This window comes from Eretmochelys imbricata, chromosome 1 (assembly GCF_965152235.1).
Source record: "Eretmochelys imbricata isolate rEreImb1 chromosome 1, rEreImb1.hap1, whole genome shotgun sequence".
Classification (NCBI taxonomy): domain Eukaryota; kingdom Metazoa; phylum Chordata; order Testudines; family Cheloniidae; genus Eretmochelys; species Eretmochelys imbricata.
Window position 1 is genome coordinate 272690868 of NC_135572.1, and position 20297 is coordinate 272711164.

General features: G+C 40.5%; 1 protein-coding gene across 5 annotated transcripts in view; it reads right to left on the bottom strand.

Moving 5' to 3' along the window:
* The window catches only part of CNOT4 (CCR4-NOT transcription complex subunit 4), a 122605-nt gene extending 103163 nt beyond the window's left edge, over positions 1 to 19442 (bottom strand). For all 5 annotated transcript variants that reach the window (XM_077831711.1, XM_077831723.1, XM_077831694.1 and 2 more), the window contains exon 1: positions 19231 to 19442. The gene's annotated coding sequence lies outside the window, so the exon portion shown is untranslated. The remainder of the gene's footprint in view (positions 1 to 19230) is intronic.
* Positions 19443 to 20297: the final 855 nt, after the last annotated feature.

The following is a 20297-nucleotide window of genomic DNA, read 5'->3' on the forward strand; positions in this document are numbered from 1 at the left end:
AAGGAGAGGATCCCTGAAGAAGATAACTCTGAGGACTGCACTGAAGATAGGACACGGGAAAAGGGATTGGAGCGAAGCCTGGGGCAGGAAGCAAAAGTTACTTACAGCAGGCGACTAGAAAGACAGACAGTCGTTCATAAATTAAGTTCTCTCCAGTGCTGAAGCTGCACATTGAAGAACCCAAAGACACCAAAAGTGATGAGAAATGTGGAAGAAAGGATAAGATGAAGGGCAAAGAGAGGAGGGGGAAAAGACAGAATGGTTATGGTCCTAAAGGTGTCCTGAATTATTCCCCTCCCTACTTGCTGAGTGATGAATACAAAAATGAGTTTACAAACTAGCCTTTATCTCTGTGCATAATTAATTACCATCAGTGAATTGTGCCGGGCAATTCAGGTCCGCACATTAGGCTAAAATCCCTGTTCTAAATTTCCGAACAGTGGTTATAAAGAAGGGATAAATATTCATACTGAAGATTCCCTGTAAGCATCCGTAAGAAGGTGCACAGTTTAGCCAATGCAAGTTAACTTCTGTGGAGTAGGATGTTTTTCCTAAAGAAAAACAAACAATCTGTGGATTTCTCATTTATTCTACTAAAAAAACCCACACCACCATTTCCTCAAGTTCCTCTGCAGTTAGTTTCAAGGCCACTACAGATATTCTAATGCTTGAAAAATTCACTTGTTTGATCACCTCTGGCGAGCTAACATCTATCACTGGTGAGATGGGATGGGGGAAAAAACCCACAACAATTTCTAGAAAAAAGTTATCCTCATTCAACATGAAGTTAAGTTTCTAGGCATAATACCTGTGAAGATTACCTTCCATGCATTAACCTGTACAGTAGTCTTCCTGTCTGCAGACAAATAAGTGCTAATGTTTCTGCTGCTACTCAGCTTTTATAAGCATCAGAAATGAAGGTAGCAAGCCTCTCTATTCCACTCCTGATACTCATTGTTTCACTCCCAACATTCATTACCATGTAGGAAGCAATTAAACTGTTCTGTGCATTCCTGCCAGGAGACTGGCAGAGAAATAGACTAGCAGAGACTCCAACCCCACTCCAATCAGGATACTCTGTGTGGGCAGAAGAGAAACTCCACCTCCCTTCCAGTAGCCCTTAGGGGACTTCCAATTTACACAAATATTAGCCTGATGCAGACACACAAAGGAAGTTTCCGATCAGGGTCCAGATACAGCATCCTTGAAAACATCCCAGCACCATCCCCAGAAGATGGATATGTGGCTGGGCTTCTTACCACAACACTGAACCTGGAATTTAATTCAGATCAATCTCAGGGTGCTAGGAGTCTGGTAAATTTTTCAAGCTCTGAATTATTCCAGGTTCAAAGTGAGATAACCTACTGTTTAAATGAAAACAAAGCTATAGAACTTAGCAAGGTTCTCCATAGATAGGTCCAACTCAGTGCCAGGGAAAGGGAACAAACTTAGTATATTTATTGGGAAATACACACTTACAACAGTTTAAAATATTTATCACTAAACCTTTACTTAAAGAAAAGGCTATATTTGGAAATATTTCTGGATGATATGCTGTCTCCGACACATTTTTAATTCAATTCCTAAATCTATAGCTATGGCTGGCTGTTTAGTGTAAAATCGATTAAACTGTGTGACTAAAGCAATGGTTCCCAAATTTTTGTACTGGTGACCCCTTTCACACAGCAAGCCTCTGAGTGCAACCCCCCTTAAAAACACACTTTATATTTAACACTATTATAAATGTTGGAGGCGAAGCAGGGTTTGGGGGGGGAGGCTGATAGCTCGTGACCCCCCCATGTAATAATCTTGCTACCCTCTGAGGGGTCACGACCCCCAGTTTGAGTACCCCCTGAACTAAAGTGTGGCACAAGGTCAGAGATCTGCGGGTATACTGATCAGAAACATAAGCAATTGTTTGCAAAACACCCTCCCTCCTATTCGAGGACACTACACACTAACAGTTGAAACAAAAATATGCACTTTATAGCTTATTCAGTTTTTTTATAAACACAAAAGGTTGAATAGTCAGACTTCACAGCTTGATTTTAAAAAATGCAAAACAAACATTCCATGATTGGTAACTTCATAAGCACTTCTGAAGCTAGTTGCCAGCAGTTAACTAGGAAACAGGTGTGTAAGTCATGCAAGTTTATGATCTCCCATAGTAATACACTGGGAAATTACAATGAAGAGCTGAAAAATATTCCCTGATGTTTGATCTAGTATGTAAGTCTCCTTGGTGTTTGTGATATCATGTAGAGTTCAAAATTTCCTGTCACATATGCAAAAATGTATAACTACATACTGATGATCTTGCATTTGCAGAGGAGCCACATCTGTTGCTCAGTGCTTTTCTATTAGCAAAAAGGTGAATTTCTACAATGAGTTGTATAGTAGACTGCAATTACTCAGTCCCAAGCCCTTAAGAGCTTTAAGGCCCAGACTACAAACTGTTAGCAACTCTTTAGCTAAAATTCTGCTCACTAGTGAAGGTAAGTTTCACTGTTCAGAATCAGCTGGGTAAAACCCTGAGTTTAATTAAGCTTAGTAGAGCCGAACAGTATTTAAGTGTGTAAAACAGTTGTAGCAACATACATTTTAAGCTATGATATCCACGTAGCATCACAAAGCACAGTGCAAGTTAGGGAAGTGCATTGTTAGTTTGATTCCAAACATGAAGGCCCATTCATATAAGAAGCTGCAAGTGCTGTGATCCATTAAATGTAAAGATGTCTCGTGATGCTTGTAAGACTGTTTAACAACCTCACTCTGAAATCACTTATGATTACACTCTTAACCTACTCCAAAACTGCCTTTTGTAAAAACAAATTCTAGAAAGTAGTTTACAGGAGAATTATTTGCAAAGCTAATTCTAGAAGGGAATATAACCAATCTACTTGCTGATTTTAAACAGCCAAGTATCCCATGTTAATCAAAATAATTAAATTAGATATGCAAATAAGCCTAAATCAACTCAGCAGCTGCACTCAGTAAGAACAATAATCTACTCAAAATCACTGTTTTAATGTTTAGAATTCCCATACTCTTGGCATATGGAAGAGTACTAATAATAGGAATCAGGATGGGTTATAGGATATAATATTTTCTGCATTTATTTTTACATTTATGTTTATCACGTAGTGACTATACTGCAAAAGGCATTACCTGTAACAATATCAGATTCCATTTCCCTATGAAGAAGAGAGTGAACACAGTTTACCTCTCATCTTAACTTTATGAAAGCATCCATTTTCCAAAATTAGTCTTGAAACTGTGGAGGTCTCATTTGAAAGTTTGTACATAGAAGTGTGAGAACAAAATAATGCGTCAAACATGCGTTCCCAGCTTTGTGACAGATGCTATGCAATTACAAACCATGGTAGTGACTATGTAGTTAGGTTTTAGGGACCTCTCCTACAAGGTGTTGAACACTAATAATGTACTTTAAAGGGCAACCAGGAAGCCCTTGTTCCTGTTCAAATACCAGATTAAAAGGGAGAGTTGTTGTGGTTTTACTGTCTCTAATAGAGCCATGCCCTCTCAGGATACTTCTACATTATCCCTGTCAGTGATTTAATTCTGGGCCTTTAACAAACATTTGCCATTTCATAAGCAAGCATATTTGCTCTTCTGATAGGCCACTTAAGATACTTCTGGATATAACCAGCACTTCCCTCCCCCAAGTTGTAAGAATACTTTTTGTGAAACCAAGTGCATTTTTTCTTACATGAGTGTGATATAAGAATCTACATAGAACACACCCACACATACAATGGAAGGAATGAAGCACCATGCTGTTTGTCCCAGCACAGACAGATGGGAAAGGCCACAGGATCCAGAAGGTCTTCAGAGAGACACAGAGTATGGGCAGGGGTAAAGAACTCAAGATTGTAGAGGAGGGAGGAAGGCTGTAGAAAACCAATGAAAGGATATGAGCCTCTTTAGAGATTTGTCACCCTGGAAGGAGATCACACATGACCAACCTAACCTTCTTCCCTGTTACTTTCCTGGGTGATATGTGTACTTATGAATGGTTCTATCCACGTATTCCTCCTATTCAATCCAAGTAAAACTTTCAAGGCCAGGAAACAAGGCTCCGTCTCTCCCTCTTCAGTACAGCCTGCAAAGTTTGCAAATTCTCGCATTCAGACAAACCAGTGGAGTTCAGAGACAGGATAGTTAAAGTTCACATAATGATGTTTTCACACCTTTACCAAAAAGAAAATTTCAACACAAAAAATAAAGATACTGTTAAGGTTGTAAAAATCAATTAAACAAACTAAATATATTTGAAGCCCAGGAAATTTGGAGCTGAGATTCTGCAGACAACTTCGACTGGCACCTCTCTACCCCCTGCCACCCCCACTCACCATTTCTCTGATAAGAGATACTAATATCAGTATGAACAAGTTCAATTATGTGAAAAATGATTAACTATAAATTAAAATGTAACTACTTTGATGCAAGCATCTTACTGTTTTGATGACTGTTCTACTCGGGCATTCATGGTCAGTCAGTTTGTGAAGAGTGAGCAGCATAAAAGCTCATGCAAGTCTTGTTCTGGAAGGGGTGTGATCTGAGATACATATTCCCCATCTGGCTGACAAATGTGATCTAGTAGTGAAATAAATGTAAATACAACAAAGGGACTCGACCCTATATGGGAATATATGATTTAGGTGTGTTCACGGTGAATACAACGTAATTTTCTATGGAGAAGAGGTAGCCCATCCCCCTGAGAAAGTGCGAGGAGATGACTGCTCCCACTCAGGGAGAGAGTAAGTGAGAGTTGGAGAAGAGGGGGGCAGTTGAGGGACAGAGGCAGGCAGCGTGGAGCTTGACACAGAGAGAAACAGAGTCTGTGAGTAACCTAAGAGAAACAGGGCAAGGGAGTGAGGGAAACCAGGACTAAGAGAAACAGAGAGTAAGTGGAGAGTGAGATTGAGCAGGACAGAGACATGCAGAAGAGAGTGCCTTTAAGTTACAGCCAGCTGTTCAGGATCAGTCCATGTTTGATGACATGTTCCTGAGCATCTGTTCCTGTTTGCTCCTGAGCATCATCTCCAGTCACCTCTTATGATCACATGGCCCCGGAATAGGAGTCCCAGAAACCGTTCAAATCTTGTGGGTCTAATCTAATGTGCGTCCCCACAAACAAGTACCAATGGAGTCGAGTCCATCTCTTCAGGAAATCAAGAGAGGCATCTGAGTCTCAAAGACTAACTTGGGTGTTAGTACCCAGTGAGAGATTTGGAGAAAAGGGACTTTGAATTAAAATTTTACCCTCAACCACAGCCTATAAAGGTAATAGCCTGTGCATACAGAGATAAATATATTTCTCTAAATAGAGGGTTATATTTAGTTTAGTGCACTTGGAAGTTTTATATATTTATATAAATTATATATAGACACACTCTTAATCTATTTAATGTTATTGTATGTAGGTGGAATCCAGCTTTGTTTGTTCGAGTTTAAATAAAATCACTGTTATGTTGGGGTTGGTTTTTTGCATACCAGCTGTATCATCTTGTCTACCATTAAATAACCTTTCTCCCAGTGTAACACCCCGCAGCTCTCAGCTGCAAGTAAATTACACCACCACTGAGACAGACGACTACTAAATCCTGGTTGCTGGTTTTGGGACAGGCTGACCCTCAGATGTACTTCAAATTATAACACAATAACCCTACTCTGAGGAGTCATTTTACATAAGCATAGGATTTGACATCAGGACTTCTAATTCTAGTTGTACCAGTGATTCACTGTGTCTGTTTTCCCAGCCATAAAATAAGGATAAATCCTCCCAGAAGAATGCTGAGGTTTAATTAGCTAGTGTTTGTAAAGCATTTTGAAGAGAATAAGCATTAAGTATTACCATGGACAATAGATGAAGTAGATCACAGTCGTTGGTTCAATGGAACAGTAGAAAGAAAAGCAGTGCCGTACACAAGAAGAGATTTTATGGAGAAATGCCTCGTAACCAATAGGGTGAACTGGAGAAGGGGTTTGTGGCCAATATGAGACTGACAGGTTCTATACCTGTAGTACAGCACTGTGCAGTAAAGGAAGGTTTGTGGTTACTACTGGAAGCGTGGATGATATTGATGGTTATGATGAAGGGGGTTTCAAATGGCTAAATATTATATTAACATTCATACAGGATCTGAGTTAAGGTTGTCTGAAAAATCTTAATATGGCTGCACTTACAGCAACTTTTGTAATGAGGAGGGCAAGGGTAATTAAGTGGCAAATCTTTCTTGTTTTAAAGATGCAGTTGCAAATTTTAGATGTCTATGGCTCCCAGCTGCACCCTCCTTTCCAATTTTAGAAAGATGCACCACCCAGGTAGATCCCAAAATTACATGACAGGGAGAGGAAACCAACAGCTGCTTAGAGAAAAGGTACTCTTGCTGCTGCTACAACTTCAAAAGATCCATAGGTATAAGACTCAAGATGGGTGAGCACTCATGTCTCCTGAAGAATCTATAGTACTTTTGGGACACAAAGAGCCTCCACTCGCAGCAGGATGAATGTTTTGAAGATGTTAGCAGCACAGGTGTTCCCTCACCATCCCTACTGTCCTTTGGCATTATGGGTCTTTGAAATAGCAGGTGCCCGGGTCTCTTGCCTTATTTTCAGCCAACCACTGTTACCATAATTGCAAGGGAATGAGGCCAATTGTATAGAATTCTACCTAGGATATGCTTCTACCTGCCACTAGGAAGAATATGGCTTGTCTATAGTGTGTTTTTTTGTTTGTTTGTTTTTAAACCACACACACAGGTCAGGGGGCAAAATTTTCACTTTCAGAAGTAACATTGCAGTGAAACGGTTTCAGTTTTAATTCTAATGTTCTAATTGTGTTTTAAATTAAGTGAAATTTAAAATTATAGCATATTTTTCCTCAAAATATACTACATAAAAATATAAGAACAGCCATACTGGGTCAGACTAAAGGTCCATCTAGCCCAGTATCCTGTCTTCTGACAGTGGCCACTGTCAGGTGCCCCAGAGTGAATGAACAGAACAGGTAATCATCACGTCATCCATCCCCTGTCGCCCATTTCCAGCTTCTGGCTTACGTACTGCTATACATAAGACTGAATGGTAGGTGTACAAACTAATTGGTCTAGATTAGACCAAAGAACCCTTCACCATACATTTCTAAAGGTCACATTATGGAACTACCACTTGTGGTTCCACAGTTAAGGCTCAGTTTCGCATACAAAGCAGGGACATTCAACCACTGTTACACATGAAGAATACAAGGTACCTTCCGAGAAAATTACAGCACTTACTCTGACTACAGAATGAATTGGTTAAAGAGGTAAAAACTAACTAAAATGGTTCTTTAAAATTAGCACTTGGGGGTCACACTGATTGTTCCCAATACAACTGACTCCAACTTTCCTAATAGTTAAAACTCACTGAAATCTTGTTCACAGGCTAAATGAAAGACTTTTTTTTTTAAATAAAAAAGACTTATAGTCATTTTCCCTGTTACTTTCCCTGGAAACAATGGGAGGCTTCCACCATTCTGGAAGGGGGTGCACTAATTGAGGGATGCTATGGCCTCAGTCTCACTAAGAACAATAGGAAGAAGTTTTTTCCCCCCTGCTCTCCTGCTGGTAATAGCTCACCTTACCTGATCACTCTCGTTACAGGGTGTATGGGAACACCCATTGTTTCATGTTCTCTGGGTATATAAATCTCCCCACTGTATTTTCCACTGAATGCATCCGATGAAGGGAGCTGTAGCTCACGAAAGCTTATGCTCAAATAAATTTGTTAGTCTAAGATGCCACAAGTCCTCCTTTTAATAGGAGAAAGGTAATGGACACGGGGCAATTCTTTGTGAGTGTTTCTGAAGATTTTATGCACCAGACTCTACTGACAAACTTTGTTACGAAAAGTGACTGGTATCCTAAATATTTCTTTTAATAAGCTACCCATTGTACCAGATCTCCTTAGAGTGCAGGAGAGAGAAATGCAAGGTGCACTATCCTGTGGTGATACTGAAGTGGGAAACTCAATGTCTTTAAAAATCAATTTACTCTTATCTGGGACCAAAAGCATTAAAATGCCTTAATGATTATTGCATGACTTCACTACAGAGCAGGGAAGGTTGTTCAAGTGCCCTAATTGTGCATTTCCATACCTTAACATATTTGGATTTCTTAAATTTAACCTTAATACTGAATTTCTTGATCTTAACACATTGTTTTTGGATAACTGTAAAATCCCTTTAATGTACATTATGCTATTTTATTGACATGTACTCTCAAATTTACCTTAATGTCATTTTGCCTGCAAATATATGCAGACATATGCTAACTGATGCAAAAAGTATTAAGCCTGGTAATTTACTGCTCTCCTTGAAATCTGATGATACGGAGGCTAACAGGATTTAAAGGAAAACTGTCCTTCAAAACAGGCTCTGGGAAAACAGTTCACATAACCCCTCAGGTTTGCAATCAACTGTGTGGGCTGGCTTTAAGGGAGTTAAGGTGAGGGACTTCTCACTGAGTACAGTAAAGGACCTTTCAGGAAAGCAGGAGAGGAAATTTTTAGAAGATTAAACTTTTACAACTTTTTTTAAATTAACATTAAATTCTTATTTTTAGACAAGGAAAGGCTAAGAAGATATTTTATACTTGCTTTCAATAAAATCCTTGGATGTGAAAAGATGCTAAATGCAATTCACAAATTAGAGAGGTAGGCAAATTACAAAAGAATAATCCTGCTTTGTTCAACAAGAGTTGATGCGTCTAGGCAGAAAAGGCTGGCAAAGTCATCTCCATTGCTTTCCTCAGAGAGGAACTCAAATGTGTGTTCTCTAGAGGACTATTTTACATCAAGAATTAGTAATAGGGTTCCACAGTTTTCCACCTTTAGCTCACCTGCTCAAATCTAATCCAGGTTATTACATATCTGCCAGCCACAGTCCAGTTCACCTGCCAAGAGTCCATACAGGCAGTACTTACCCACACACACACACCAGTCTAGCAGGAATCTAAAGAAGCAGAGGATTAAATCAGCCTGGAGGCTGAGCTATCCTCACTTTCCAGGTCACAGTACACTGGTAGATGAATCCTGCATTGTCATTACCCAAGCAGTACTTGTTCACTGGACAATCAGAGAGCTTCAATATCCAGTACTGTCACGTCAGAACTTTTCACAAGATGGAACAGAATTCTCAAACATTGGGACCTGTCTTTTTTTAATGCCCTACTACACTTTTTGGCCCTAGATAAATAAGTTGTTCTCCATAAGACTACCCCACCCTAAGCCTCTGTATGACTAAAAGGTTGGGTTAAAGGAGTAAAGAGTTATTAGTCTCAATTACTGACTCAGTAATTCAAGTACCAAAAAAAACCTGCAGCTATTTCTGTATCCTTGAGCTCTATAATCTAACATTTTTAACATGACTAAGTTAATTATAAACATTTTCTTAAATGGCATAAAAACAAATCCTCAAATCTGTAGATAGTGCCTGTCAAATCCATGACGAATGCTATAATTCACACTACCAGGCAGGTCCAATCCAGAGCAAAAAACAATATACATATGCCAAGGCCAGACAGCCCTCTCTTTCTGGGCATTTCCTGCACGAGCAGTGAACTACTCTATTTACTTTCAGCAACCAAGTTGAATTTTTATCTGGAATTTGGTTAAAAAAAAAAAACTTACTGCTGACCAACATAATGAAAAGCTTTCTTAGTTGAACCACAAAACCAAGTAGTTTCACATTTTGCAACAAATCAGTCTGATGTTTTTGCAGTAATAAACTGCATAAGCTACTTTGGAGTTTTTTTAATGTAAAAATACATTAAGGTTAAGTAGTGGACAATCTGTCTCACTTAAGTTATTCATATATACCATACAAAGAAGGGACTATCATCATCTATAGCATTAACCATATGACAGACCACTATTATTTCCTGGGGCATTAAAAATTAGCACCTAGCAGGAAAGGCAAATGAGAAATGTAATCTGAACCAAAAACAAAAAAATCATTGCCACAGTTTGTGACTAATACACATACCTCTGCTCCAGCCTTAAGATGCAGAAGTGATAGGCTGTTGAGCCAAGACTCAAATACCCTCTCAGACTTGCTCTACTCACTAAGGGCAGGACACATACATGCAGTACCATGGACAGGGTATGGGAAAGTAAGAGGGTTACCTTCCTACCACTTCTGTGCATTTCATTTTGGATTTGAAATGTTGCCTTTCTGAAAGCTGCTGGACTAACAGTTCTACAAACTGAAGTCTTCTAGCAACAGATCAGATGCAACAATGGTAATACAGATTTCTCTATACCACATGAGTGTGTTTCAGCCTTCATGTCAAGAAATACCTCTAAGGAAAAGAGCATATTTTCAGTCTGTTTCCATTCAATAAGTGGGTTCTTCTATGCTAAAGCTACCAATCCATTTCACACACACTAAGGCTAGTCATTCATTTCATATAGGCCCGTCAATAGACAACACAACTTCCCAACCTCTACTGAAACAAGCAGATTCATACACACAAAGTATGACCAGCTTGGTGTGGGGTACCCACAATCCTGTATCTTCCTTTCACAATTCAGTAAAAGAACAGAACAGTCTTACAGAACAATGCCACCAATGGATCATACCAGAGCTATTGGTCTTTGCCCTGAGTACTTCCCCAGAGGCAACAAAAGGAGAAAAGCATATACTGAAACTGTTGCCAGACTTTTCCAAAGTGGGATGTGAAGGCAGATTTACAGTGAATTGGTTAAAGGGGAAATTAATAGCTTTGAGAAGTAGATCAATTTTGGAGGAAAATTTTGGTTCTCACAGTAAGAAATGGGCTGGCCATTTTCAACATAAATAAGAAATAAGTGAGAAGCTTAAGAGAAAACCTTTATGTAAAAATCTGAAATTTATTAATGACACTAATTCCAAGAAAACAAGCAAAAGAAATATTCACTTTAGCAAAATAAAGTGAAGAACTAACAAAATGCAAGTAAGTGATTTAAATTTTAAGGTTAATTTAAATAAAAACACTGTACAACCTTAGTTACAATTTTCAAGTCACATATCTCACTTTTGGTATTTTTGGATTCAAGTCTCAGAAGTACAAGTCTAGATGTCTTAACATCCACATTATATTCTTAGAAAAAGGCTGCCAGTGATTTTTGTCAAGATGGACAGCCTGAGAGGGAAAAAAAAAATCTATACTTCCCACATTAGTAATTATATTTCCAAGGGAAATAAGAGGTAAGGAATTTACCAAGTCTACGTGAACAGAGACAAAGACAAAGGCTGACAAATGCACAAGTAGAAGACTTTAAAGTAGCTAAAGTCCTACCATAGGGAAATAAGCTTATTCTTCAGATGGAAGGATTGTTTTGTATTACTCAAATGTTGCTACTGTGGCTGACTGGGTGCAGTTTACAGGCTCCAAGAACAGCATCACATAGTCCTACACTTTAATAATAATGGCAGTTTTACAGGACCTCAGCAGGAGGTGGCAACTGGAAGTTAAAATCCTCCAGGTTACAACAAAACAAGACATAGTTGTTTGTGTCTAAACAAGTCTAAATTTAAAAAAAAAAAACAGGACTAGATATAAGAAAGGTGAATTTTAATGTGGCCTTCTCTTCTGTCAAAAGACAGAAATGACAAGAGCAACATTTTAGGAAGGCTATTTTAAACTTGGATCAAGATTACACCACTACACAGTCACACGCTTATAAGTGCTGAATGAAGGAATCTTGCACTTAATGCTTATGCACCACTGTGGTAACAAAAGCAGGTAAAACTTACAAGGATTGCAGGATGCTTTAGCAGCTTCCCTGTACACCTATGGGAAACCCAGAAAAGCGTGATGGTCTTATGCAAGTTTCACTCAAAACTGCAAAAGTTGCAGGACAATGGGGATTTCTGTGATGGCACACCAAATGTCAGCCTCTGGTTCCACTATGCCAGGAAATACAAATGTGTTACTACACAAGGTCAAAGAAGTTGGGAGCACTTTAAAGGAAACACTTTTAGCAGAAAGGAGTGCATCACTGCTTCGCATAAACATCTAGACATCTTAGATGCTGCATTTGACAGATTCTGGAGTCCACCACACCCAGGACATTGTCATGGATTTAAAGGTTATGGGAGGGAAAATAAGTGGGAAATGGAAGAAAACCTAAAAGTTACCTGAACTATTAAGGGACAAAAAGTCCTATGCAAGTGGTTTTCTTGTATTAAGTAATCTTTTATAAGAAGCATCAGCAATGGCAGCATTCTAGGAAAGTGCCAAAAAGCAAAGCATTAAATCAAATATCTTTTACAACCTAAAAACAGTAACAAGTTCACTACCCATCATCACCCCAATTGTCTAGCTACACCTGATTGGGTCTATTTGGGTAGGTAAAAATTTTGAGACCTTTCTTGCATGACAAAAACTTGTAAGGTAACACCTTGAGCAAGTTATCTGTTAGTCTATGAACACACAAATGTATCCTGCAAAAAAAAACTTAGTCTGAAAAGAAAGTTAATGGCAAACGTACTGGCTCAGCCATCTGCCTACTTAAAGGCTGGATCCTGGAGTCATTTTCTACTTAGGATAAAACAGTTATTCCATTTTTACTGCCCTCAGAGCGGACAAATTCCTTCAGACAGAAAAAATATACTAACCCACAACATGCAAAAGGTTGGCTTAACAAGGTCAAGAGAAGAACCGTTAGAAAGACTGAGTATGTACGCACAAGTCTAAAATCAAAGGAGTAGACACTAAGAAAGCCCCAAAATATTTCTGCTCGTGCTAAATCAGACTGAGGGGAAAGTCACCTCTGAAACAGAGTACATAACAGAATTAGCTGTCTCAATGCACTTGCACCCTTCCCTTCCCCCTCCCCCATGCGGCTATACACTGGCAACCTTCTGGTCTTCAGCAGTATCTGACCCCACTATAAATATCAAACAATGAACTGGTGCTGTCAAATGCTAATCCAATTTTCAATGAAGTTATCTTCCACCACTCTCCCAGTCAAGACATTTTAAGTACAGGGGAAACTACATTAACTGATCACTCAAGGACTGATAAAAAGTTGTTGTCTTTATTAAAAGACCCTAACACAGAAAGCTGAAATGAATCCCACGAAACCAAATTACACTTGATTCCAAAACTTATTTTATTGTTTGCAGGTCACTTAATATACCAACATTTAGATTAAGTAGTTTATAAAAATCAAATACTGCATTGGGGGGAGGGGCTTTTTGTTTTTTAAGCGTAGAACAGGTTACTTGTTGCAGCCAATAATGCTCTATCCATCAGTTACTCAGCACAGGTGAAATAAAAACGTAATTTCTATTACATTTAACTACTTTCTAGTGATTCAGTGTAAAAAACTTACTGCAATACATTGAGTTAGGGAAAATGCAGAACTCTCTATGAAAAGACTATACACAGTGTGCACTTGACAGCAAAGTCAAAAGTAGTTGAGCCATTTTCCCCAAAAAGGTACTGTTGTATTTGGCATCAGTTCTAGGCTGTCTCTGATCACAGAAAGATGTTCTCTTAAAACTAGCATTTTAGTGTTATCTAGGAAGATCTTTGAGTGCTCACCAAGGGCAGGTGGTCCGCATGAAGTTTCACTGTGCTATATATTTATATAAACAGTAATACCTAAGTCCTCAGGTCAGACTTAGGGTCTCAGTGCGCTAGCCACAGTACAAATAGATAGGACAACAGGCCTGCCATAGGGCATAGTTAGCCGACTTCAAATCTTGCAGTTTTTAAGTAACAAATCTTTAAAAATCTTAATGTCAGTAATCCTTTTGTTATAGTTGTGAGCTGTTCACATGATCATTCTAGTATTAATTCCTACTCAGCTACCACCCATATAGGAAAGAAGGTAGCTGTAAGCTACTTTTTTTTAAAACTTCTGCAGATTATTGTAAATGCTAATAGTTGCTTGAATTTCCCAACTTTTGTCTTTAATATTTTAAAAGAATAACATTTAAACTACACAAAAAGAATGAACTAGAATTAGTGTGCTATTGTAAACTGTATAATTCTCCATCATTTAATTTCCAGAGACTTCCAATCTGCTGTTCTGGAGCCAGTTTGCTACTAATGATGAAGCTATCCATACAAGAAGTTTCAGCTTAACATATCCTTTGCCAGATGAGTGCTGAAAATTCTTTACTGCTGCTTTCAAGGACAAAAATGAACTATCGTTTGAACACAAGTTTTCTCCGTTACAAATGCCATGATCCTTGTGTTTTATCAAAAGCTGGAAGGAAAGTTTCAACTTAAAGGGAAGACATCAACAGACAATTTACAAAATGGGTTGCTTTAGAAAAAAACGGTTGCACGGATCCACAACAGCAGTGAGACTGAGTCACTAGCCAAGTTGGAGGTGTTTTATTAGGCTTATTTCTTATTTACATTAAGGCCTCTTTACATAATTCTGGAAGCATAAAGGAGCCTTAGTGTAAATGAGATTCAGGTCCATAATATTAATACAATAGGAAAAACATGTAAACAGATCTGAACTACAAGGTAAATTGACCTATAACATAATTTTGACCTACAGTTTTCGTACTAGTTTAGGGATTACCAGAAGACTCACTGGCAGTATGAACAGATGGTGAAAACTAAGGCCAGGTCAATGCTACAGACCTATATCCATAGGAGAGCTTATATATATAAGCATCAATATAGCTACCACCTCTCAAAATTTTGTCTCACCTGACAAAATTGCTTAGGAGTATTCTTACACTGAGAAGTTAAATTGCCACTTATAACACTCTAACGAGCATTAGTAAACAAATTATATCTTGGGCTACTGAAGAGCTAACAAGATTACAGTAAGATGGCCTGTAGCCTAAAGACCTGAAGTGTGCAGAATCAACAACTAGGAATAAAGTACTTTTTGGATGCTCACTAAATTACTTGCTCATTTCCAATGCTGTCACAAGATGACCACAACTTTTTGGTCAGTACTGTAATGCTGCTTGTATTATGTTCAGGGTTTGATAAATTTACTCACCAGTTTTCTACTTGCCACTCTCTGGAAAGTGAGGCAGTTAGCCACGAATTTCTTTACAGACTTACTCATCAGCATGTAATCTTCGTTTTAAAAATAATTGCATTTCTAGCACTTAGTTGCAAAGTAAACCTAAGTATCAATCAAATGCAGGTAGTGTTGTTTTCATGCATCTGGACAGTCAACCTGAAACTCTACAGGTGTAAATGTTTAAGGCTCAGATATTCCTAGGAATTACACTGGAGTGGGAGAAGGTATATATTACCCTTCCTCACACCCACCAAAAAACTTCACCACAATACAATAGTGGAGCCTCTTTATAGCCAATAGTTTAGCCTATGGCTAGAGCCATCTTCCCTACGTGGGGAGGTATAGCAGCAGTCCACACCCCAAATCCTTTTATGAGGGTTTCCCATGTGCTGCTGCATAAAGAGTACCCCAAATTTGGCACTCCCTCCTGCACAGATCCTGACACAAGGCCCACCATGTTGCTGAGGGAACAGGATTTCTCCAGGAAGCGTGACCTGTCTCCACTCACCTCAGTAGTGTTTACTCAAGCTTCTGGATCCATCTACATTTTACCTCTGAACTGTAAAAAGCTCTAAAATTGCTTCAGATGTAACAGCCCCATTTCCACCACCACCTCAACCCCAGTTCCCAGTATGAGTACTGATAGCAAGTTAAGTCTTCTGCCTTGTGATCTAATGATTGGTTTGTCAAATGTTGTTTATGTATTTAACAGATTATGGAAGTAACTCTAAGATGACATCTAGAAACAAAAAACTGTGTACACATCTTACAGATTGTGCAGGAGATGGAAAGAAGTGTCATTCTCCAGCCCCTGAATTCCTGTATAAATTTGGATACAGGCTTCCTAAACTTGCTAGGTCACACAAGTACTGTTTTGTAATTCCAGAATATTTCAAGCCTCCTCCAGTAGAAGTACTTACGGGCTTAGTTTGAGTGAAGAAAGTGAGAAATTATATAGTGCGTTTTAGTTACAATGGTCCTAGAACACCAGAAAGATCTCGAATAATGGAATTTCATTCTCCTGCCATTTACAAATGACTAGGTTGAGCACTGTAATTTCTTTCTCAAAGCTAAACAGGAGGTCAGTCCACTAACTAATGTGAAGCTGACCAGAGTTCCAAACAGAGTGAGAAGTCAAGCCTGTGATTGTAAATGTTCACTGCATTACTAGAAACAATTTGATACTTGAAGTAGCTTCAAAACCACTGCATCAACTATGGAAAAATACACAGGATGTGGGGCCTGGACAATTTTTGCTCTAAGGTTGCTTATTTTGAACTAGGGAAATAGCCTGCAAAATAACTAAGTTATAATGGAAGTTTCTGGTTCAGTAGATATCTGTAGAAAGTGTGTGTGTTATCTGGTTTTGCTATCTCTGAGCCAAATAGTTTACCCTGGAACAATGCAGTTTTATTTACAGAAATGCTTTTATTCAATCCACCATCTATCACCAACGTTGTCCTTTCATTTCACCTGGCATAAGAACCTCCATAAGTGCCTCAAATCTTGCACTCCCTCCTGCACAGTAGAACCACACAGATCCTGACAGAAGGCCCACCACACTGCTAAGCAAACAAAAGACCTGAGCTCTGATCCTAGCTCCAACAATGTCGGATGTGTGAACTCGGGAAAATCATTTACTTCTATGCCTTGGTTTCCCCATTGGTCATTCAAGGATACTACTATTTTCCTTTGTAAAGCACTTTGACACCTACAGATGAAAATATATAAGAACCGAGTATTATTTCTGTAACCTACTGCAGAGATTCCCCAAACTGTGGTCAAAGGATCAGTAGTAGTTCACAGAGATGGGCAATCCTATAGCCTAGACTCTTCTTGCCATTTCCAGCTGAGAGGAAAAGAACAGATAGTGAAGGAGATGTACTGAACTGAATAGCAAAGACCGTGTCATTAACTTTCTCAAAAAAGAACACCGCATACTAAAGACTGCTAAAAATATATGAATATTTTCCTATTACTACTTTACAAAGAAAGCAATTGCTGAAGTTGTCACAGGGATGTTATGCAATCGCAAGTGGGATGAAAGGTGGTCCAGATAGTCTATTAAGATGTTGTTCACCCTTGTGAAAGTCTGAGAACCCCTGATACAGTGGCCTTGCCAAGCAATTTTGCTTGGTTGCACCAGATGGCAAGGTACAGTCTTGTACCCCGAGACAGGTCTATAAATGATGGATTTGGTTGTCTAAGGCCTAAAATACATTTTATAATCAGACAATTTGAAGTTGTATGTTTACACGTCATCCATTTGAAATAATCAGCTCCAAATTAAAAAAAACTAGAGCCCTAAGACTGACAAGCACCTATAGCATTTTCTGTAAGAAAAAACTAAGCTAGCCACCTAAAAACTTTTAATGGGAACTTAAAAGGAAAACATGCTAATTAGAACAAGAGTGCATTTTATAATCAGTACCCCTTACCATACAAAAACAATCCTCTCCTACCATAAGCTTTCCTTGCCAGTCAGCCAAGTCAAGTCTAGTCTGACTGACTGCCAAATGTTTCTAAACCCATACATGCGTTAGTCTTGTTTATGGAATGGAAAGTCTGTTACAGGATCATAAAAACCCTTAGGTGTAATACACTTGACTCCATTTGACTTCTAGACTGTGCACTTACTTTTTTTTCTCCTTTTATTAGCAATGCTACTGAGAAACTAAATGTATATTTGGAGTATTCATAGGCCACCTGAACGCCATCCAACCTCTAAGGTACACTACTTCTTCGCTCTGCTCTTCCTTTTCATAGCCTGAGTTTCCAGATACAAAGTGGGGAGGGGAAACAACTTAATTCTTCCACAGATTTGTCTTTCAGTATTACTGTTTATCTTTTAGTCAATGCCTGTGATCATGCTTACATAAGTGTGATGTCAAAATATCTGTTCACTGAAGTCCAGATATTTTAAAACTAAAATAGAATGTAACACAAGCAGTATTGCAGATAAGCACAATAAGCTAAAAAAAAGTACAGAGACAGTAAACACGCTATATGCTAACATAACCTTTACAACTTTTGGTAAAATTAAGCCAACCTTTTTCAGAACTTGCACATCCAGCTTAAAGAGTAACATGTAACATATACCCTACATCAGGGGTTTGGGACCCCTCAGGGGGTCATGAGATTATTACGGAGGGGGAGGGTCCGCGAGCAGTCAGCCACCACCATAAATCCGCTTTTCCTCCAGCATTTATAATGGTGTTAAATATATAAAAATGTGTTTTTAATGTATGGGGGGGGGGGTCACAGTCAGAGGCTTGCTATGTGAAAGAGGTCACCAGTACAAAAGTTTGAGAACCACTGCCCTACATAGCATTCATTGCCCTCCTAATAACTCCGCATTTGATAGTGTCCCAAGCACACAGGCCAAAGCCATACGAATCCTCTGAACTGTAGCAGTGAAGTGTTCCAGGAGGACTATCCAGCGCGCACCTCCTCCTTTTATTGTGCACATGAAAGCACCACCAGCTCACACTGAAACTGGCAGGTAGAGCATATGGCAAGCCATGGAACACGATGTGAGCCCATAGCCTTCTCATTTCCTTCTCCTAACTCAGCCTATGAAAAGGTTTCTAAGACTGAGCATGTTTTAGAAGCCCTGGAAAGTTAAAGACGGATGTGCTAAGAGACAAATCTGAGAAGGTTAAATGAATTGTCCAAAATAATAGGAAAAAAGAGACGGCTGCCATTTACCATCTGTCTCCCACAAAAGTGAGAATCAGAACAAATGGAGCCCAGTTTTGGGGAGGGGGAGGAGGAAGAGAGGAAATTTCCACCAAGCCATAAGAGAATCACACTGAAATAGATAACCCAAGCCAGTGCGGCCTCCCCCGGAGGCTGGAGAGGAGGGGTGGGGTGAGACGCTCCCGGGCACAGCCCCCTCCTCTCCCACGTCCCAGTCCGGCAGCCCCTCGGTGCCGAGCGCGGCCCCGAGCTCTCCCTCCCACCACCGCTCCCCTCCCCGCGAGGGGCTGGAAAACGGGCAGCCCCTGGGCGCCCCTCGCGACCTCCCGGGCAGGGCGCCTCCGCTCCCCCTAGACAGCGGGGTCCCGCCGCTCTTGGGGGCCGAACCGGGGGAGCGGGGTGGACTGAGGCCTGCGCGGTCCCTGCGAAGCCTCCGCTCTCTCGTAGCCCGGCTCCCCCGGCCCCTGCTCGCACACTCACCCGCCTTCCTCGTCCCTCCCCGCCCGCAGTCTCTCCTGCTTCACGGCGGCCGGCGAGCGGGCGGCAGGAGCAGCAGCGCTGTCGGGCGGGACCTCTGGTAGCGCCGGGCCTGGCGGGAGGGGGCGGAGTAGCTCCTCCGACGACCTTTATGTGAGAGACGGGTAATCTCCGGGCTCCGTGCGCTCCGCCGCCAGGCCGGCCACCATCTTACATTAGGGAGACTGCCCTAGACGCCGCCGCCAACGCGCGTGCGCATCAGCCGTCAGGGGGCGGGGTAGAGGAGACGTGCCGCCAGGGAGGAGGCCGCCCGGGGCACGCTGGGACTTGTAGTCTGGCTGGGCAGGAAACGGAGACGGCTGCGGGAGCTGATGGGTGGCGATGGGCTGCGTTAACCTGCCACTGCCAGCTGCGGATGTGGGGCTAGGGTTGTGCGGTTCTCCCGCTAGCTTCTGTCTGAGGCCTCGGCATCACCCCGCCTCTCCTTTCCCACTGCGCCCCCTCTACCCTGCATCGCTGTGTGTCTACTTTCTCCTGTCACCTTCTTCTTGTCTCTGCACCATGCTGCCCTGCCACCGTCTGCTCCATCCTGCACTCATCCAAGTTCCAGCCTTACCTCTCCCACTTTAACCTGCCATGGGCTTTGACCCGCTCCAGTTCCCAACCTTGCCCTTCCCCACAACCTGCCACGGGCTTTCACCTGCTCCGCTTCCCAGCCTCACCCCCACTCTAACTTGCCCTGGCCACGTAGCTCAGGAAAGCTTATGCTCAAATAAATTGGTTAGTCTCTAAGGTGCCACAAGTACTCCTTTTCTTTTCACACTTATTTAGAGGGCAAAGGAGGAACGTTTCTGCGAAATCAGCTGAAAAGACAACAAACTGTTTTGTTGTTACAGCTCATTCAAAAGTTATGCTGATTTAAAAGTTTGGCTTCGTTTTCCCCTAGATCAAAACCAGTTGGTTATTACTTACTCCTTTAGATTGTCCATGTAGTTAACTCTCTTTTAAAAATTCATGCTATCAGGTATATTTCAAGCTATAGGATTTAGTTAAGGAAAGCTGTTAAAATC